This window comes from Brassica rapa, chromosome A06 (genome assembly GCF_000309985.2).
Source record: "Brassica rapa cultivar Chiifu-401-42 chromosome A06, CAAS_Brap_v3.01, whole genome shotgun sequence".
NCBI classification, from domain to species: Eukaryota; Viridiplantae; Streptophyta; class Magnoliopsida; order Brassicales; family Brassicaceae; genus Brassica; species Brassica rapa.
Window position 1 is genome coordinate 13,377,284 of NC_024800.2, and position 23,164 is coordinate 13,400,447.

The 23,164-nt window shown below is 42.2% G+C and overlaps 3 non-coding genes across 3 annotated transcripts; 1 reads left to right on the forward strand and 2 right to left on the reverse strand.

Annotated features, from left to right (window-relative positions):
• Positions 1 to 1,980: 1,980 nt before the first annotated feature.
• Positions 1,981 to 2,086, reverse strand: LOC117126317. Its single transcript, XR_004448892.1, has one exon. It is a non-coding gene; the product is annotated as a small nucleolar RNA R71 (small nucleolar RNA).
• A 15,941-nt stretch (positions 2,087 to 18,027) lies between these two features.
• Positions 18,028 to 18,133, reverse strand: LOC117126311. The gene has a single exon (XR_004448886.1). It is a non-coding gene; the product is annotated as a small nucleolar RNA R71 (small nucleolar RNA).
• Positions 18,134 to 21,487: 3,354 nt separating this feature from the next.
• On the forward strand, positions 21,488 to 21,593 carry LOC117126303. Its single transcript, XR_004448878.1, has one exon. It is a non-coding gene; the product is annotated as a small nucleolar RNA R71 (small nucleolar RNA).
• Positions 21,594 to 23,164: the final 1,571 nt, after the last annotated feature.

The following is a 23,164-nucleotide window of genomic DNA, read 5'->3' on the forward strand; positions in this document are numbered from 1 at the left end:
AAGGTATATCACAGAAAGATAAAACCGTCAGAATATATTTTTCTTGTTTTATGTTTGTTATGACTATAGGAACACTTATATCTCTTCTCAGTGAAGTTTCAGTCAATGGTAAATTTCCAGTCACCATTGAAAGCAGCTTGGAAAATGATGAGACTTTCAAGAAAAAAGTGCAAGATATTTCTGAAGAAAATACAGATATCAAAGCAAGGCTGAGCAAACTTGAAGGATTGGAAAAGATGATAACAATCTTTTTTCCAGCTATTCTGTCCATTGGTGTCAACGGTTAAGTTTCAGTTGGCTGCTTTAGTTATTTTTCTAAGTTCTATTAGGTTTTTCTAAGTTCTTATTATGTTTATGTAGCTCGTTGGTTTTTCTCTAATAATGCATTGTTAAACTTCTTAATATATTTTTTATTTAATAAAGTTGGTTATTTGGCTTTTGTGTTATTATAAAATACTTCAGTAATCATTTATGCAACAAAGCTAATAATTTACTAAATTTATTAAAATATTAATTGGCAACCATGTAATAACTGTCCCCACAAAAAATTTGCACCAAATATATTATATAAAAGTAATTAAAAAATTTGCAACAAAATATTGCAACAACATACGCTAAATATTAATATCAGTTTTTGTAACAATTTAAATTGCCTCTATACGTTAGACGTTTTGATGCAACAATACTACAAAATTGCAATTAAAAATTGTTGCAAAATTGCTATGTTGTTTGCAATATATTTTACGTAGCAATGATTTGCCACAATTAATGTTGCACAAATACATTGTAAATATACAACAAAGTTGTTATAAAAATATTGTTGCAATAATATGACATATATACCAACAACTTAATTTGTTGCTAATTTTTCTACGTATATGCAACAAACATGAATTTGCAATATTGAAACAGCAAGAAAATAAAATTTGTCACAATTTGATTGCAATTTCATATTTGCAACAATATATGAGCATATTGCAAGACTATATCACTATTGCAATAGAGCTGTTTTCTTGTAGTGGTCGATCGACGTCCTCAACTGACAATCGATCAACGTTGGCAAAGGTGTATCGGTTGACGTCTTAATATCAGCGACGTTGGCGCCGTTGCCGGGGAGCTTTGATCGCCATTAGATTTAGTTTTATTGATTCTTATTCTTTTCTTTACCCCCTTTCTAATAATCTTTTTCTTGTCTTTTCAGGTGCATGCCCAGCGGTACCAGAAGCAACAAGGAGAAAGACTTGCTGTTCTCAGACGATCCTGCTCATTTGGAACGCACCATCCGTAGAGGTCAACGTTCCACATCGCTCGACGCAACCACTTCGCCGTCGATCGATACGCATAACCAACCGTCGACCGACACCAGACCATCATCGTCGATCGATCCCAATCGTTCGACAACGATCGATACTACACCGCGTACGTCTATCGATACCGTGTCGTCAAAAATGGTAAACATTATTAGTCTAACTCAGGACGAGAATGGAAACCTGTATGACGAGGCCAGTCATCTGCGTAATGCAACAGGTCAGAAAATAGATGCTCAGGGAACTGTAATCCCTGATGCTGATGCTACAGGAGCTGCTCAACCTGTAGATGAGGACGCTCGATCGAAACCACTGGCCGACTACAATCGCCCAGATGAGTACTATTCCAACAGATCAGCTATTCGACTTCCGGAGATCCAGAAGCAGAATTTTGAGCTGAAGCCTCAATACTACACTCTCGTGTCGCAGATACCCTACTCTGGGTTACCGCACGAGCATCCTATGGACCATTTGGAACGGTTCGAGGATCTAATCGCTGCTATTCGGATGGAAGGAGTCCCCGAAGATTACCTGCTGTGCAAGCTCTTCAGATACACGCTGAATGGAGAAGCGATGCACTGGCTTAGGCAGCAACCCACATGATGTTTAACATCCTGGAGCGACATCAAGAATGCTTTCTTACGAAACTTCTTCGATGAGGCGCGCGCTGAAGAACTTCGGAACAAAATTTCCACATTCTCGCAGAAGGCTGGAGAGTCCTTCAAAGATGTGTGGATTAGATTTAGGTTCTTCCAGCGAGACTGTCCACACCACAAATTTAACGAAGTGCAGCTGCTAAGCACTTTCTTCCGACGTCTCGCCTTACAGTATCAAATGGCCCTTGATACGGCGAGTGAAGGAAACTTCACTACTCGGAATCCATTGGAAGCTGTGAGACTTATCGAAAACCTTGCTAACAACAGCAGCACCAAAAACACTGACTCTGAACAGAAGAAGTCTGTAGCCTCTATCGGGAAGGAACATATGGACGAAGTAAGAGCTAAGTTAGATGTGGTGCACGAGCTTCTTAGGAAGCAAGTCTGTTCAGCTGAAGGAGAAGTAGCAGATACGGAAGGAGAAGAAAATGTGAACTACATCGGAGGTACCAGATTCCAGAAATTTGGAAACCAGGGCGGAACCAGAAACTTCTTTGGAAATGGCCAAAGAAGTAACCAGAATTCACAATTTCAAAAACCCTTCAACAACAACAAAAGCTACTCGAACTCTTACTACCAAAATCCACCACCCCAGACTCAGGAAAGCAAGATCGAAGAAATGCTTGATCGAGTACTGTTGGGACAACAACAAATCACCGTGGATTTCAACGGTAAAATAGACTCCGCCTATAACAATCTGAACACCAAAATCGAGACCTTAGGGACTCAGGTGAGAAAACTTGAAACCTAAGAAGTTCAGACGGGCGAGACTATAAAGAGGCAAGAAGCTTTCGCTAGAGAGGCAGGAGCCGACAAAGGGAAACACCACATAAATGCCATCATAGATGATGATTTCTGGCGAGTGGTGAGAAATGAAAAGCTTGAGGAAGGAGACTTCGAAATCGAAAGCTCCATGAGTCTCGGCGGATCCCAATGGTGTCGACCGATGTCGATGAACTCACATCGATCGACAGACCATGATGAAGATCGATGGACAGATTACTCCATTCATCGATCGTCGTCGTCTGCCAAATCGACTGAGTGCAATGCGGTTCGAATTCTAACTTATGAAGAATTCACAGCTAAGCATCCTCACCCACCCTCCCCTTTCTATGATAAAATCGATCGATCAGTTGACCCAACCATCGATCGACAGAGTGAGTCCGACGTCGATCGTCACAACACACCTCCCATCGATCGACAGGCACCTCTGACATACCGAGTGCGGTTACCCTCAATCGATAATGATTACATCAACGCACTCAGACCACCACCTAAACCATTAGCAAACCCACCCGAACCAAAAACCAACTCTTTGATTAAGAATCTGAAGGGAGAAGGTTAAGGAAAAGAAAGGAGAAGATTCCTAAAAACCTTAAGCGGGAAGCTAACGATAAGGAAATGGATGGTCTCAGAATCCCAATCGAAAAACCTTTTGATGAAGCTAACTTCACACACAGGTTGTGGATGTTCTTCAGAGAAACAAAGGTAACTGAGGAGGACATTAGGAGAATGTTTCATCAAGTCAGAGAGAAGATGAAGCACAGGATCACATTGACGAAGAAGAGTGATCCTGGGAAGTTTGCAATACCATGCGTAGTCAAGGGTGTTGAATTTCCCCAATTAATGTGTGACACAGGAGCATCAGTTAGTCTCCTTCCTAGGATCATGGCAGACCAGCTTGGTTTGACCATCGAACCTTCAACAGAATCCTTCACCTTCGTGGATCTTTCAGAGAAACGATCAGGAGGAATCATAAGAGATCTGGAGGTACAGATTGGTAATGCCCTTGTCCCTGTAGATTTTCATGTCCTAGACATCGAGCTTAACTGGAACTCTTCACTTCTCCTTGGAAGATCTTTCCTAGCTACAGTAGGAGCCGTATGTGACATGAACAAAAACAAATTGTGTCTAACGCTCATAGACCCAAACATCCACTACGACCCCATCCGACCTAAGAGAAAGGTCATTAACTCTGTGGATTACGGGAAAGAACTCGGCTTCATTGGCGCATGCCATTGTGGAGCAGGGTATGAATTGGAGTACGAAATAGAGTACTCGGAATCGATCGACACCCCAACCTTTCCATCGATCGATTCCAATGAGTCAACGGTGACCGATGGCCGCAACAACACGTCACTCGACGTAATGCACCCAGTTGACCATTTCGCTTCACCTAATCATTGTTACCAACACTTTGCCTTCCAACCTCCAAGCAAGAGAGGACATGATGATTATTCCATAGGCAGTTGGGCAGACAGTGGTTTCCATGAAAGTTTTGCAGTTGACACTGTAATTACTTCTCGTAATGAGGAACATACAGAGGAATTTGATGAGGATTATTGGAAAGAACGTGCAATAGAAATGTCTTTCCAAGATGAAAGACTTGAAACACATAAATTCACCAACACGTTCCCCACATCGTTTGACGCTGTGCACTCCACATCCGTTGATACCCACCCTCGTCCAGCAAAACAACCGCTCACATCGATCGACACACGTACTGGAACATCGATAGATATTCGCGCCACAGCGAAAATTCAGGAGCAGGAGAATATTTCCTCCCCAACTAGGTTTATAGATACCTATATAAATCGTTTTGCACCTCCGAAACCACCTACACACATCAGAGCAAACACACAAGCAAAAAAGATGAATACTCTTCCTTCTACATCAACAGAAAAATCCATGAAGAGCAATAATCTCAAGAACACAAGTTCTACAGAAATTACTCTGCCATCGATCGGTGCAACTGTATCTACATCGATCGATACTACTCTAAACCCTAATCTTTCTATTTCTAAATTGAATGATTATGCAAACATTGATTACGGTTTTCTAACACCTGATGAATTTGGTATTTTCAGGGACCCAGATGGCAATGCACGTGCAATGGATGGAAGGATTTTACAAGTGTCCAGAGAGGACATAGCAGACATCCTTCAAGTAGCCAATGGACCTGACAACCTATTCTCACAGCAACGTGGCACTCCAGACCTCATTCAAACAGATCCTAACAACCACGCAGGAGTCGCCACAACAGAGATCAACCCAGATCTATCACGCCAACCAAAAGGGCAAGCATCGATCGACGATAAAACGGAGACATCGATCGAGAGGGTAACACCAACGTCGATCGATAGAGATGACCCGACATCGATCGACAGACGGTATGAATGTGAGAACCGCGCTTTTGACATGTACGGAGCCAGAAAGTTCATTTGGGAACAAAGGGACGAGTATGGAGTCTACAGAGATGAGTGTGGACACGCACGAGGCGTAGCTGGTGAGATGATACCTGTCACAAAGGACAACATCAGGAAAGTACTGGAAAGAGCATCTCTTTTTGAAGAGAGCCACATCTGTCTTCCAGAACATGCCACTTCCTTCACACTCACAAGACTGGCACCAGAACTCTACACCAAAGATGAAATGGGTGAGATGGTGTTTGGTATTTGTGGAGCTCAGGAGAAACTGGGAGAGGAGCTCAAAACATTGGTAGAAGATCCACATCAGCCTTTGGATAAAGGCTACAATGAGCTTTTCAGATGTATGGCAGAAATGAGACAAAATTGAGAGTTTACGTCAGCAACTTGAGAAGGAAGCTACGACCTCAGCATCGATCGACGCACCGCATGCAACATCGATCGACGTCAGTCTTCCTACAGCTCAGATCCCTGCAGAACCACAATGTTCAACACAACACAGGGATGAATGGGAAGTCTCATACATCGACACAAAGATAAACGACGTTTACTGCCCTCTCAACAACAACGTGGACTGGCTAAGCACTAAAATCGAGCTACTACAGCAAGATCTGGACACCATTCGCAAGAAGGACCAACAACCAGCCACATCGATCGACATGTGTACCTTCACATCGCTCGACGCTAAAGTCTCAGCCATGAATGAGAGGTTGAGGACCTACGAGGATATGCATGACCGCTTTATATCACCAGTCATGATAGAATTAAACAAATTGTCTAGTCAATTACTTCATGCCCAAAAGGATATTGAGAACATTACTAATCAAAGTTTTTTGCAGGCAAAATCAGCATCGATCGACAGGCTACGAGGGCCTTGGATTGATGGCAAGAAACCTGTGGAGTTACTTCCTTACACAGCAGCAGAGGTTGACAAGATCACATCCAAGATCTACACTGCTTTAGACACCATGGAGGAACGACTTGACAAACGCTGCGATGACATCTACTTTCCATTCGACAACAAAATCAGTGGACTAGACAGCCACGCAGAATGGCTACAGAAATAAGTCAAAGCCATTCAGAGGCAACTCGCAGCTCAACACCAAATATCAGCAATGATCGACAAGACACTAGCAAAATCGATCGATGGCAACTCGCCAAGATCGACCAACGAACACATAATCGCATCGATCGACGCCGAGTCTACACCAATCGGCGAGCAGCTGATACACAAGACGGTAGAGTCAATGCAAAAGGAACTGATAGATCTTTCAGCATACGCCTATGACAACTTAGGCTAGCACCAGGTCAGCATTGACAACGTTCAAGAAAGGCTACAGAACATCTCCAAAGTAATTGAAAAGATGGATGACAAATGGACAAGAAATGATGAGGCCACAAGAAGTTTCATTGCATCTTGGTCCAGAATGCGCAGAGATGACGTGGATGCTTGCTTTCCAACAAGCAGCTGTTTCTCCACCCAATAGCCAATCACTACCACAGTCAAGCTAAATGACTATAACCAATTGCTGAGTGGGAGGCAACCCACTATTAGGTATTTTACTTTGGTTTTATTACCTAGCATTTAATTCCTTTCATTTTATTTCTTTCAGATTTAGGAGACCAAGTAGGAGGATCTGAATATCGACCGACGACGAGACGTCGACATCGTTCGACATAGACAACCACACGACGATCGATGTAACACTTTCACATCGATCGATATCTAATCCGGTCAGATGTATCTTCCATGCTTGTTACATTTCGTACATCATAAACTATTCATCATAACTCTGGCTGAGTTACACTGGTACAGTGTAATTTAAGTCTCGGGGGAGATTTACTGATATAATTTATTTTATTCTTATGTAAAAAGGAATTTTAAATAAATTATGCTTAGCTATTGAAAATAGGGACTATAATCTTATATTAATTTAAACATGAATTCCGATCAGATGTATCTTCCTTACTTGTTACATAGGCTACTTGGGTCTCCTAAAGATAAAGTGAGAACTCCGGTCAGATGTATCTTCCTTACTTGTTACATTTCGTACATCATAAACTATTCATCATAACTCCTGCTACGTTACACTGGGACAGTGTAATTTAAGTCTGGGGGGAGATTTACTGATATAATTTATTTTATTCTTATGTAAAAAAGAATTTTGATAAATTATGCTTAGCTATTGAAAATATGGACTATAATCTTATATTGATTTAAACATGAATATCTAACTAATCTTTAGCACCATTTTAGATTTACTGATTGCAGATAGCACTAAAGATGCTAAAGCGGATCAACCTATCAAATACACACTTGCCTTGAACCGTATGAAGTAACCAAAGCTGATTTCCAACACTAAACCTGACATAACCGCTTATCTTGAGGCTTGGTATACATGGGATCGGATTCTTCAGACAGGTCTGGAAGGTAACGCCTGGTTTAGATTATATATCACATTTTCTCTCTCTAAATTTCGACCCTAGATTAGTTAGTGAGTAAAAAAAATAAAAAATAAAACAAAATAAATAAATAAATAAATAAGATCTATTGTTTAATTAGGATGAGTCTGAACATGACTTGGTGGCTAAAACCATTAAGGCTTGATTCATAAAGACTCAAATAAAAGAGTTCGAAACGGGACTTGGAGGCGGCAATCTTCAAGGCTCGCTTTCGCACAGAACTCTTGGATATAGGTCAAAAGAAGTGAACAGAACTTGGTGGCAACCACCATTAAGTTTTGATTCATGGAAGCCTATCCAATCTTGGTCACTGATCCTGCAATGGAAGCAGACTTTGACTCAAGAGAGAAATTTAGAGAGAGAGAAACTAGGAACTAACTTTTACCTGCAGCTCCAGATACTTGTATGAAATCCTTGCATCTTGTGATCGATACTCCCAAGGTAAAGCATTCACTTTATATTTATGCTAAGAAATGAAATCAGTAGAGGGGATGTCAGACGTGAATTTATGAGTTGTGTTATGTTAGAAATGGTTGATAAGCTAGGATATTGCATAGTGTGCTTTTGTGATTAGGACTTTTTAAATGTGGTTGCAAAATTGTTGAGGAAAGATTTCTATGTTTTAAAATCTTAAGTTCCCAAATATTTTCAAACCTCTTTCAGAGAGACTGCCTGTACGTTTTGCTTGAGGACAAGCAAAAGGGTAAGTCTGGGGGAGTTGATATACCTTGGATTTGACCCATTTTTATCCATGGTATATAAGTATTTTACTATATATATATCTATGTTTTCTACTCTTCTAGGTATGTTTTCAGGTTCAGGTGCATTTCGGAGTAAAGCTATGACTTTGGAGCATTTTGTAGCTTAAAGGACATTTCACCCGAGCTGACCATGTAGAGGTCGACGAGATGAAGAACAATCGATCGATGCGCATCAGTGCTGACGACCGATATCAGGAAATGCCTCGACAGATGAAGATTAATATCGATCGATGTGCGCAAGTACCATCGATCGATGTCGAGACACCAGACGCGACATTTTGGATTCAGCAGACTTAAAAACCAAGGCCAAACCAAATTACCAAAATGCCCTGACGAGTTTATAACCTAGTAGAATATATACTGCCTAAGTGTTTTGACGGCAGAGAGAACAGAGCTTTTTCTAGTTTTGTTACAAGTTTCATTTGGGAGAGAAGATCACTTATGATTGGAACTCCTTGTTTCTATTTCTTTTCATCTATACTATGAGTTTCTATTCTTTTATTGTGATGAATTGCTTTGCTATGTCTGAGTAGTTCAACTGTTAGATCCAGGGTTCAGATAGGTTTGTGGGATTAGCCCCAAACTATAGATCTGCCTTGTTGTGATATTCATGATAGATTTGTATTCATTGCTTGTTTTAGCCTTGCTAACTAGAACTTGATCATAGGATTGCATACTCAAGCACCATTGGTATCCCATCCTGACATCTATCTATCATATTAGGATTGCTAGAGAGGTCTAACCGCCAATTTAGCATTTTAGTAGGGCATTTCATACTCGCGCATAGGCCTGGCTAGAACCCGTCGATCGACGTCCTCAACTGACAATCGATCGACGTTGGCAAAGGTGTATCGGTCGACGTCTTAATAGACCATCGATCGACACTCTCTCGTTGTCTGCATACTAACCGTTGAGACACGAGATCTAGTCTGTTAACCAGTGGTACATGCGACAGCTGATCACTGAGTTAAGCGAATGAGCTCTAATATATCATGCATGCAACAGTTAGGCATCTATAGGTATTATAATCTCCAACACCTGAATAGTGGCCCTGCATCTAATATCATTTCCAAACAAGTTACATTTATTTCTTACTCGCTTGTTACTATTGCTATTTCATTTAAACATTTACAACCTTTAGAATTAATAAACACTAGATTTAATTGTTCCCTAGCTCCTTGTGGATTCGATCCCTAAGTACTACATCTGAACCTCTTTTGATGAGAGTAACACTCGTTAGGGTAATTTGAGTGGTATCAGTAGGTACGTATACTATACACTTATACTCCCAAACTTCAAAAAACTTTTGCAAATTGTCAAGAAAACGATTTTGTCAAAGCAAATCGTCCCAAATAGGCAAACGACAATCTAAAATTCGTCTAAACGCTAGCAACATATCTAGACAATCACAAACATAATCTCAAAGACTATTCATCATTTCTTGTCGCAATCATGTGTACAGAAAACCTATATCAATATCAAACTGAAACTCGACGATTAGCCAAAGTATTGAACCCTTTTCCGGCTTTAGAAATCCATTTTCGTTTAAAATTTTCTACGAGAAATCTTCAATCACCAAAGCATTTCTTTCAGTTTCCGTTGTACCAAGTGAGTCACGGAAAAGCATCGAAAACATTTGCGACGAAGAAAACTCGAGAATAGATGTAGCATCGTGCACATTAAAAGGAATACTTTCCTCCCGATGGTTAGCTAGATCCCCCTCTGGTTGACCAATTCGTTCCAGAAACGAAGGTGTCATGAGAATCCTTTCAAAAAACCTATGAAAAACGTTATGCGACTAGATCATAATGAAATAAACTTCGGTAACACTCCATGAGTAACTCCAAGCAACTTTCACCTAAGATCGAAATCACAGCAGAAACGTTTCTTGTAAAACCCGCAGAAACAACGCTACTTGAGTGAACACATCCTTCTCGCCAAGACAAACTATTTCAGAAACCATCGCTCCATCACTTAACAACTAAACGACAATCTACGATTTGTCTAAAAACGTTGTGTGACTATTAAGAGAACAATTAAGTATAGCCCACAGTCGGAAATCATATGATAAATTTTTCGTAACGAAACTCAGTCCTAACAACCAAACGGTTAACGGAAAATCTAAACTTTTCGAAAATTGACCAAGTTCAATACACTCCATAATTCACTTTAAGCCCGCAACGTTTTACCCATAATACGCGGCGTGTAAGAAAAAAATTGTAACAAAGCTTCTAGAGTTATACGAAACATCTTAAAAAATGCACGAAATAGATCTCGGAAGGCCAACACTTCACAAAGCATTATGAAGGAAAACGCTTCTTCCCATGGACAAATTTACGCGACACCTCAGTCCTAATTCCTCGATCGCAAATCAAATTATTAGCATCCAATCATGAACAACAATTTTGGCTGCGAACATCCGTAGTCAAACCAGAATGTTTCTCAAATGCATGGCTAAGACCAAACCCTTGCAACATCGCGAAACATCTTCAAGCCCGTGGACATTTCAAGAATAACGAATCTTCAGCATCGCGAGACATCGCAGACGCCTGAAGATTCATTCTTCGACGAAATTTTCTTCCTCGATAAAAACACCTTCTTGGAAGACCAGACAGTCATACGCACTAACATATTCTCAAAACATATCATTCGCGAAGACTCAAAATGGTAATTTTTACCATTAAGTTTGTTGCTGATCACAACAAACTCTTAACGTCCTAAACAGACTTAGCCATCTCATAGAGATGACTCTCGTACATCCGACACAAGGATAATAGCGCTATAAAAGAAACCCAAAATTTTTGGTCAGCACTTCTAGGAGGCTTAAAAATTGTCCTTGGAGAGATGCTCGGTTCCAACCATACAAGTCGTATAAGCCGAGAACCTATCACAGACTTTAAATCGGAATGGAATCAGGGTGAAACTAAAAGGGGATACGTAAGTCGAATTAGTCAACACACCCTCTGAAACCAGGAGTAAACCTAGGTCTTGCCCTAAACCCAGCGCACTGGTCTCTAACATCTCTAGGCATAGTATCAAACACCCTGATACGAGATCCCAAAATTTGTCTCTCTACCAATATTCGAGCGTTTTCAGAAATCCCGCAAGTTTACACAGTGCGGAGAACTCTCGAAACAGATCACGGATATAGCAGTTCACACAGAGTTAGATTACGAGATGACAACTCGTAGTCTTCCTTCTACACCCATATAAAATGCCATCGGCAGCAACACGCCTGATAACCTCTACACGAAAACTAGACCGTAAAGGTCTCGCTGGAAAACTAGTCATAAGAACCTTAACTCCAAGATGAACTACGAAAGGCTTGATCCCTTCAACAAGGGTACGTAGGCAGCCTTCATAAGGCGCAGCCCCAATCTTATCGTGTTCTACTTTAAGAAGAGCGAGAAGACCACTTACCATGGACCTTTTCAACCATTAATTCCGCCTAACTCACCTAACTTGCCTAACTTGCCAAGCCACTCACTAGAACCTCACGCTAGAAGCTCATGGTTCTAACGAGCTGGGGGGGCTAACTGTTCGGGTCAAAATCGGTCACGACGGAATCAATGTCTGAAAGTTCGGAAAAATCGGCATGAACGTTTTTAAGAAAAGTAATCTTCGTAGAAAAATATTTACGAAGAGCCTTGCAGTAAAATCTTGTTCAAATCTCAATCGAACCACTAAATACCGATTGTCCGAAGGCAACAGACACGTATCTAAACCAGCCACGGACGAGCTCGAGTATGGCGATCGAACCATGGACAAGCCAAGCACGATCGCTACGTAGCGACCAAGCATGCACACTGCTCGGTCGCTACGTAGCGACCAAGCACGCGTACTGCTCGGTTGCTACGTAGCGACGGAGCTCGAGCCAAGCTTGGTCGCTACGTAGTGACAGAGCACGTGCACGTTTTGAACGTTACGAAGCGATCAAGCTTTCCCGAAACGTCGATACGACACGAATCAATGCATTCTTGTCTACTCTTTAATGCTATCTCCCAAACACCGTAGGAAACCCATTTCATGTTTCTCGTCATTTGAAGTAATCAATCAAACTTTACGATAAAAACCGCGGAAAGTTCATTTTTATCGAAAAAGCCGTAATAAATGTTTCGATTCAAAAGACAGCCCAAAGAGACCAAAGCCGTGACTCGAAGCCCACTTACTATTTCTTAACCAAAGCCCATAAACCGTAGGATGGTTTATGCTTGGTTCGCAAGGAAAGATAAATATCAAGTTTCCGCGGATAAATACGAAGTTTTCGAAGATAATTACGAAGATCGGGAAAAATGGAATATCTCCATTTTTAAGCTATGAAGGCTTAAGAGCAGAAGGAGAAAAGCGTAAAATGACCTAGGAGCGTGTATATAAGGAATCCTAGGCGAGAGGCACGGAAGGGAATTTTTTTTAGACTCAGAATTCTCTGCACTTAGAAACTTTAGGCTTTATTCTCGACAAGTTTTGTTTCTATGGCTGGCACTCAATTACTAGACGAACTCGCCCAGGCAGTTTGATCTCTTGTCCAGCTCTATCAATTGAACTACGTTCGGCTTGATCCTCAAAAGGGGTACGTAGGCAGCCTTTAACAAGGTTCAGTCTGAAATCAATCAAGAACCTTTTATGTATCTTTTTCGTCTTTTGTTATCGAGCTGCAACTCAACTTTGTTTGAGCTTTTAGGCCGCTAGAACAAAATAACTTGCTGATGGCCTTTGCGGCCAAAGCTTTTATGATCTCTTGTAATGATCTCAACGCTCTTACGCGGACTCGAAATAAGATCTACTGTTTTCTCTAAACTCGTTTGTTATCTTTTCATGATTTCCGCATATATTTGGTCACTTGTCGTTGGCTCTCGCAGAGATCCGGGACCTCTGGGAAATTAGGATTTTCCTAGTTTCCTAATTTAAACGGAAATCGACAGTGCGAATTTCGGTTCCCACAAAGTCTCTCATGCGTTTATCTATAAAAAATTTCTGACAATGATGAGTTTTCTTAGCTAACCCTTAGAGCATTTCATTTTGCTCTAACAGCCTTTGAACAATTGTTAGTTATGTATCACAGTGCTCCCCCAGTTTTGTCCATCATAGTGTTGTCTGACAAGGCCTACAATAAAGATACTCATATGGTGTCATCTCAATACCCAAAAGATAACTGTTGTTGTAGGCAAACTCTGCTAGAGGTTGATACTTCCGTCAACTTCCTTCACACTCTAAGACGCAATCCCCAAGCATATCCTCTAAGGTATGAATAATCATCTCTGACTAATCATCTGTCTTCAGGTGATAAGTTGTACTCATGTGGACTTTTGTCCCAATCGCTTTCTGAAAAGCTCCCAAAATGCAGAAGTGAACTTTGCATCCCGATCTGATACAATGTTGATATGAACTCCATGGAACCTCACAATCTCTCTAATGTAAATCTGCACCAACTGATCAATTTCTATGTGTTCTAAATGAGTTGACTTGGTGAATCTATCCACAATAACCATATGCCATTCCTTCCACCGAAAGTGGTCGGTAACCCAGCCACAAAATTCATAATCACCATGTCCCTATGGCAGTGGAAGGTTCTGCAATAATCCGCTAGGCACCTGATGCTCAGCCTTAACCATCTGACATGTCTCATTGCGATACAAATGTAGCCATATCTTTCTTTATACCAGGACAATGATAATAACGCTCAAATATCAGTACCTCTGAGATTCGGCCACTTTGAAATTGAAGTAGTCTTTTTCCAGATCAACAACACCTCCTAGAAAACAACTGATGCTCTCCAATCTTACCTAGCACAATCCGTAAATGCTCAGCATGCTCCTCTCTGCTTCGAGAATAAATCCGGATGTTGCCGATGAAGATAATCATGCACTTATCCAAGGGTTCACGAAAAACATCATTCATAAGTTTTATGAATGCTACCGGTGCATTCAAAAATCCAATTGACATCACCACAAACTCATGATGTCCATAACGTGTACAGAAACCCGTCCTCCGTACACGCTTCCCTTGGCGTGTATTCGGCCTGATGAAAACCTTATCCGCTTGTTCCCCCAACTGCTTTTCCAACTCAGCCATCTCTGCTGGTGCTAGACGTTATGGAGCTCGTGAAGCCGATACTGTCATTAGTTCTAACTCAATCGTATGAGCATCTCCTCTGGCTAGTAGTTGTGGGAACCGAAATTTGCACTGTCAATTTCCGTTTAAATTAGGAAAGTAGGAGAACCCTAGTTTCCCAGAGGTCCCGGATATCTGATAATACCACACGCCAAGCAATCAGAACACAAAACGAGAATAGTAATAAAATAAGAAATCGAAAAAGAGAGCAAGATAGTTCTTATTCCGAATCTGTGTTTGAGCGTTTACAATAACGTAAATGCCTGGGCTACAAGAGCTGTCAGCGAGATTCCTAGTTCTAAAAACCCTAAGACGGCAAAAACCTAATTGAGTCGCAAAGTTGCCTAACAAAAACCCTAGTTTTGAATAACAAAAACGGAAAGTTGCCTAAAATCGCTCTAAGTGCTAAGTTTGCTGTGTAAAAACTTCTCTCCATGCCTCTCGCCTAGGATCCCTTATATACTCGCTCCTAGGTCGGTTTACGTTTTTCCCCTTATGCCCTTAAGCCGTCATAGCCAAAAATGCAGATATTCCATTTTTTCCAATCTTCGTAATTATCTTTCAAAACTTTGTATTTATCCGCGGAAACTTGACATTTATCTTTCCTTGCGAACCAAGCGTAAAATGTCCTACTCTTTTGGCTCTAGGCGTTTATTACGGTTTCTTTCGATAAAGACGAACTTTCCGTGATTTTTATCGTAAAGTTCGATTGATGACTTCAAATGTCGAGAAACATGAAATGGGTTTGCTACAGTCTTCGGGAGATAGCATCAAAGAGTAGACGAGAATGCATGGATTATGTCGTATTCGACGTTTCGGAAAAGCTCAGTCGCTACGTAGTAACCGAACGGCACGCACGCTAGTGACCGAGCTTGGCTCGAGCCCGGTCGCTACGTAGCGACCAAGCTTGGCTCGAGCTTGGTTGCTACGTAGCAGCCGAGCTTGGCTTGAGCTTGGTCGCTATGTAGCGACCGAGCTTGGCTCGAGCTTGGTCACTACATAGCAACCGGGCAGTGTGCATGTTTGATCGTTGCGTAGTGACTGAGCTTGGCTTGTCCGTGTTCCGATCGTCACACTCGAACCTATCCGTGGCTGGTTTAGATACATTTCTGATACCTTGGGACAGCTTGTGTTTGATCCAACCCAGACTTGAACAAGGTTTTATCTCGAGATCATGTGTCGTGACATTCTTTTTACTAAGCATAATTATCGCAAAAAGACACTCACACTTGTTTTTTGCGGAGGTTTGGATATTAACTTCGTCGTAACCGGTTTCGACCCCAACAGTTAGTCCCCCATACCGTTAGTATCGTGGATTCCCAATGAGATTCTAGCGTGCGGTATTGATATACCTTGGATTTGACCCGTTTTCATCCATGGTATATAGGTGTTTTACTATATATATCTATGTTTTCTACTCTTCTAGATATGTTTTCAGGTTCAGGTGCATTTCGGAGTAAAGCTATGATTTTGGAGCATTTTGTAGCTTAAAGGACATTTCACCCGAGCTGACCATGTAGAGGTCGACGAGAGGAAGAACAATCGATCGATGCGCACCCAGTGCTGTCGATCGACACCGAGAGATGCCTCGACAGATGAAGATTAATATCGATCGATGTACACAAGTATCATCGATCGATGTCGAGACATTGGACACGCGACATTTTGGATCCAGCGGACTTAAAACCCAAGGCCAAGCCAAATTACGAAAATGCCCTGACGAGTTTTTAACCTAGTAGATTATATACTGCCTAAGTTTTTTGACGGCAGAGGAGAGCTTTTTGTTACAGTTTTACTTTGAGAGAGAATAGAGAGTTTTGGAGAGAAGATCACTTGTGATTGGAACTCTTTGTTTTTATTTCTTTCCATCTATACTATGAATTTCTATTTCTTCATTGTTATGAATTGCTTTGCTATGTCTGAGTAGTTCACATATTAGATCCAGGGTTCAGATAGGTTTCTGAGATTAGCCCCAAACTATAGATCTGCCTTGTTGTGATATTCATGATAAATTTGTATTCATTGCTTGTTTTAGCCTTGCTAACTAGAACTTGATAATAGGATTGCATATTCAAGCACCCTTGTTATCCCATCCTGACATGTATCTATCATATTAGGAATGCTAGAGAGGGCTAACCGCCAATTTAGTATCTTAATAGGGCATATCATACTCGCGCATAGCCCTGGCTAGAACCCGTCGATCGATGTCCTCAACTGACTATCGATCGACGTTGGCAAAGGTGTATCAATCGACGTCCCAATAGGACCATCGATCGACACTCTTTCGTTGTCGACATACTAACCGTTGAGACACGAGATCTAGCTTGTTAACCAGTGAAACATGCGACAGCTGATCACTGAGTTAAGCGGTTGAGTTCTAATATATCATGCATGCAACAAATAGGCATCTATAGGTATTATAATCTCCAACACCTGAATAGTGGCCCTGCATCTAATATCATTTCCAACCAAGTTACATTTACTATTTACTTCGCTTGTTATTATTGCTATTTCATTTAAACAATTACAACTCTTATAATTAATAAACACTAGATTTAATTGTTCTGTAGCTCCTTGTGGATTCGATCCCTAAGTACTACATCTGAACCTCTTTTGATGAGAGTAACACTCCTTAGAGAAATTTGAGTGGTATCAAATTTGGCGCCGTTGCCGGAGAGCTTTGATCGCCATTAGATTTAGTTTTACTGATTCTTATTCTTTTCTCTACCCCCTTTCTAACATAATCTTTTTCTTGTCTTTTCATGTGCATGTCCAGCGGTACCAGAAGCAACAAGGAGAAAGACTTGCTGTTCTCAGACGATCCTGCTCATTTGGAACGCACCTTCGTAGAGGTCAACGTTCCACATCGCTCGACGCAACAACTTCGTCGTCGACCGATACACATAACCAACCGTCGACCGACACCATACCTTCATCGTCGATCGATCCAAATCGTTCGACAACGATCGATACTACACCGCGTACGTCGATCGATACCGTGTCGTTAAAAATGGTAAACATTATTATTCTAACATAGGACGAGAACGGAAACCTGTATGACCAGGACGGTCATCTGCACAATGGAACATGTCAAAAAATAGACACTCAGGGGACTGTAATCCCTGATGCTAATGCTACAGGAGCTGCTCAACCTGTATACGAGGACGCTCGATCGAAACCACTGGCCGACTACAATCGCCCAGATGAGTACTATTCCAACAGATCAGCTATTCGACTTCCGGAGATCCAGAAGCAGAATTTCGAGCTGAAGCCTCAATACTACACTCTCGTGTCGCAGATACCCTACTCTGGGTTACCGCACGAGCATCCTATGGACCATCTGGAACGGTTCGAGGATTTAATCGCTGCTATTCGGATGGAAGGAGTCCCCGAAGATTACCTGCTGTGCAAGCTCTTCAGATACTCGCTGAATGGAGAAGCGATGCACTGGCTTAGGCAACAACCTGGGCCGACAACAAGAATGCTTTCTTACGAAACTTCTTTGATGAGGCGCGCGCTGAAGAGCTTCGGAACAAAATTTCCACATTCTCGCAGGAGGCTGGAGAGTCCTTCAAAGATGCGTGGAATAGAGTTAGGTTCCTCCAGCGAGACTGTCCACACCACGGATTTAACGAAGTGCAGCTGTTAAGCACTTTCTTCCGAGGTTTCTCCTTACAGTATCAAATGGCTCTTGATACGGCGAGTGAAGGAAACTTCACTACTCGGAATCCATTGGAAGCTGTGAGACTTATCGAAAACCTTGCTAACAGCAGCAGCACAAAAAACACTGACTCTGAACGGAAGAAGTCTGTAGCCTCTATCGGGAAGGAACATATGGACGAATTAAGAGCTAAGTTAGATGTGGTGCACGAGCTTCTTAGGAAGCAAGTCTGTTCAGCTGAAGGAGAAGTAGCAGATACGGAAGGAAAAGGAGATGTGAACTACATCGGAGGTACCGGATTCCAGAAATTTGGAAACCATGACGGAAACAGAAACTTCTTTGGAAATGGTCAAAGAAGTAACCAGAGTTCACAATTTCAAAAACCCTTCAACAACAGCAAAAGCTACTCGAACTCCTACTACCAGAATCCACCACCCCAGACTCAGGAAAGCAAGATCGAAGAGATGCTTGATCGAGTACTGTTGGGGCAACAACAAATCACCGTGGATTTCAATGGTAAAATAGACTCCGGCTACAACAATCTGAACACCAAAATCGAGACCTTAGGGACTCAGGTAAGAAAACTTGAAACACAAGTAATTCAGACTGGCGAGACTATAAAGAAGCAAGAAGCTTTCGCTAGAGAAGCAGGAGCCGATAAAGGAAAACACCACGTAAATGCCATCATAGATGATGATTTCTGGCAAGTGGTGAGAAATGAAAAGCTTGAGGAAGGAGACTTCGAAATCGAAAGCTCCATGAGTCTCGGCGGATCCCAATGGTGTCGACCGATGTCGATGAACATGCATCGATCGACAGACCATGACAAAGATCGATGGACGGATTACTCTAGTCATCAATCGACGTCATCCTCTAAATCGACTGAATGCAATGCAGTTCGAATTCTAACTCATGAGGAATTCACAGCTAAGCATCCTCACCCACCCTCCCCTTTCTATGATAAAATCGATCGATCGGTTGAGCCAACCATCGATCGACAGGGTGAGTCCGACGTCGATCGTCACACCCCACCTCCCATCGATCGACGGGCACCTCTGACATACCGAGTGCGGTTACCCTCAATAGATAATGATTATATCAACGCACTCAGACCACCACCTAAACCATTAGCTAGCCCACCCGAACCAAAACCCAACCCTTTAAATAGTTCACCAGAACCAGTTCATGAAGATCAGGAAACTGAAGGGAGAAGGTTAAGGAAAAGAAAGGAAAAAATTCCTAAGAACCTTAAGAGGGAAGCTAACGAGAAGGAGATGGATGGTTTCACTAAAAGAGTCCTCAGAATCCCAATCGAAAAAACTTTTGATGAAGCTTACTTCACACACCGGTTGTGGATGTTCTTCAGAGAAACAAAGGTAACTGAGGAGGACACTAGGAAAATGTTTCATCAAGTCAGAGAGAAGATGAAACACATGATCACATTGACGAAGAAGAGTGACCCTGGGAAGTTTGCAATACCATGCGTAGTCAAGGGTGTTAAATTTCCCCATTCAATGTGTGACACATGAGCATCAGTTAGTATCCTTCAACAGAAGTGATTTCAGACAAGTACCTTCAACAGAAGTGAAGAGTTCCAGTTAAGCTCGATGTCTAGGACATGAAAATCTACCGGGACAAGGGCATTACCATGGATACCTCCTGATCGTTTTTCCGAAAGATCCACGAAGGCGAAGGATTCTGTTGAAGGTTCGATGGTCAAACCAAGCTGGTCTGCCATGATCCTAGGGAGGATACTAACTGATGCTCCTGTGTCACACATTGAATGGGGAAATTCAACACCCTTGACTACGCATGGTATTGCAAACTTCCCAGGATCACTCTTCTTCGTCAATGTGATCCTATGTTTCATCTTCTCTCTGACTTGATGAAACATTCTCCTAATGTCCTCCTCAGTTACCCTTGTTTCTCAGAAGAACATCCACAACCGGTGTGTGAAGTAAGCTTCATCAAAAGCTTTTTCGATTGGGATTCTGAGGATTCTTTTAGTGAAACCATCCATCTCTTTATCGTTAGCTTCCCTCTTAAGGTTCTTAGGCATCTTCTCCTTTCTTTTCCTTAACCTTCTCCCTTCAGTTTCTTGATTTTCTTGAACTGGTTTTGGTGAACTATTTAAAGGGTTGGGTTTTGGTTCGGGTGGGCTAGCTAATGGTTTAGGTGGTGGTCTGAGTGCGTTGATATAATCATTATCGATTGAGGGTAACCGCACTCGGTATGTCAGAGGTGCATGTCGATCGATGGGATGTGTGTTGTGACGACCGACGTTGGACTCACTCTGTCGATCGATGGTTGACTCAACCGGTCGACCGATTTTATCATAGAAAAGGGATGGTGGGTGAGTATGCTTAGCTGCGAATTCTTCATGAGTTAGAATTCAAACTGCATTGCAATCAGTAGATTTAGCGGACGACGTCGATCGATGACTCGAGTAATCTGTCCATCGATCTTCGTCATGGTCTGTCAATCGATGCGAGTTCATCGACATCGGTCGACACCATTGGGATCCGTCGAGACTCATGGAGCTTTCGATTTCGAAGTCTCCTTCCTCAAGCTTTTCATTTCTCACCACTTGCCAGAAATCATCGTCTATGATGGCATTTACGTGGTGTTTCCCTTTGTCGACGCCTGCCTCTCTAGCGAAAGCTTCTTGCCTTTTTATAGTCTCGCCCGTCTGAATTACTTGCGTTTCAAGTTTTCTCACTTGAGTCCCTAAGGTCTCGATTTTGGTGTTTAGATTGTTGTAGGCATAGTCTATTTTACCATTAAAATTCACGGTGATTTGTTGTTGTCCCAAGAGTACTCGATCAAGCATCTCTTCGATCTTGCTTTCCTGAGTCTGGGGTGGTGGATTCTGGTAGTAGGAGTTCGAGTAGCTTTTGCTGTTGTTGAAGGGTTTTTGAAATTGTGAACTTTGGTTACTTCTTTGACCATTTCCAAAGAAGTTTATGTTTCCGCTCTGGTTTCCAAATTTCTGGAATCCGGTACCTCCGATGTAGTTCACATTTTCTTCTCCTTCCGTATCTGCAACTTCTCCTGCAGCTGAACAGACTTGCTTCCTAAGAAGCTCGTGCACCACATCTAACTTAGCTCTTACTTCGTCCATCTGTTCCTTCCCGATAGAGGCGACAGACTTCTTCCGTTCAGAGTCAGTTTTTTGGGGCTGCTGTTAGCAAGGTTTTCGGTAAGTCTCACAGCTTCCAACGGATTCCGAGTAGTGGAGTTTCCTTCACTCGCCGTATCAAGAGCTATATGATACTGTAAGGCGAGACCTCGAAAGAAAGTGCTTAACAGCTGCACTTCGTTAAATTCGTGGTGTGGACAGTCTCGCTGGAAGAACCTAAACCTATTCCACGTATCTTTGAAAGAATCTCCAGCCTCCTGCGAGAATGTGGAAATTTTTTTCCGAAGTTCTTCAGCGCGCGCCTCATCAAAGAAGTTTCATAAGAAAGCATTCTTGATGTCGGCCCATGATGTTAAAGATCCTGTGGGTTGCTGCCTAAGCCAGTGCATCGTTTCTCCATTCAGTGTGTATCTGAAGAGCTTGCACAGCAGGTAATCTTCGGGGACTCCTTCCATCCGAATAGCAGCAATTAGATCTTTGAACCGTTCCAGATGGTCCATAGGATGCTCGTGCGGTAACCCAGAGTAGGGTATCTGCGACACGAGAGTGTAGTATTGAGGCTTCATCTCGAAATTCTGCTTCTGGATCTCCGGAAGTCGAATAGCTCATCTGTTGGAAGTACTCATCTGGACGATTGTAGTCGGCCAGTGGTTTCGATCGAGCGTCCTCATCTACAGGTTGAGCAGCTCCTGTAGCATTAGCATCAGGGATTACAGTCCCCTGAGCGTCTATTTTCTGACCTGTTGCATTACGCAGATGACCGTCATGGTCATACAGGTTTCCGTTCTCGTCCTGTGTTAGAATAATAATGTTTACCATTTTTGACGACACGGTATCGATCGACGTATGTGGTGTAGTATCGATCGTTGTCGAACGATTGGGATCGATCGACGATGAAGGTCTGTGTCGGTCGACGGTTGATTGTGCGTATCGATCGACGACGATGTTGTTGCGTCGAGCGATGTTGAACGTTGACCTCTACGGATGGTGCATTCCAAATGAGCAGGATCGTGTGAGACGCTGCGATGACCTCTACGGATGGTGCCTCTGAATAACTTTGACTTCTTTCTGTAGCCATTCTGCGTGGCTGTCTAGTCCACTGATTTTGTTGTCGAATGGAAAGTAGATGTCATCGCAGCGTTTGTCAAGTCGTTCCTCCATGGTGTCTATAGCAGTGTAGATCTTGGATGTGATCTCATCAACCTCTGCTGCTGTGTAGGGAAGTAAATCCTCAGGATTCTTGCCATCGATCCAAGGCCTTCGTAGCCTGTCCATCGAAGATGATTTTGCGTGCAAAAAATTTTGATTAGTAATGTTATCAATATCCCTTTGGGCATGAAGTATTTGACTAGACAATTTGTTTAAATCTATCATGACTGGTGATATAAAGCGGTCATGCATGTCCTCGTAAGTCCTCAGCCTCTCATTCATGGCTGAGATCTTAGCGTCGATTGATTTGATGTTACACACGTCGATCGATGTGGCTGGTTGTTGGTCCTTCTTGCGAATGGTGTCCAGATCTTGTTGTAGTAGCTCGATTTTAGTGCTCAGCCAGTCCACGTTGTTGTTGAGAGGGTAGTACACGTCGTTTATCCTCGTGTCGATGTATGAGACTTCCCATTCATCCTTGTGTTTTGCTGAACATTGCGGTTCTGCAGGGATCTGGGCTGTAGGAAGACTGACGTCGATCGATGGTGCATGTGGTGCGTCGATCGATGCTGAGGTCGTGGCTTCATTCTCAAGTTGCTGACGTAAGCTCTCAATTTCTGTCCTCATTTCTACCATACTTCTGATAAGCTCATTGTATCCTCTATCCAAAGGTTGATATGTATCTTCTACCAAAGATTTGAGCTCCTCTCC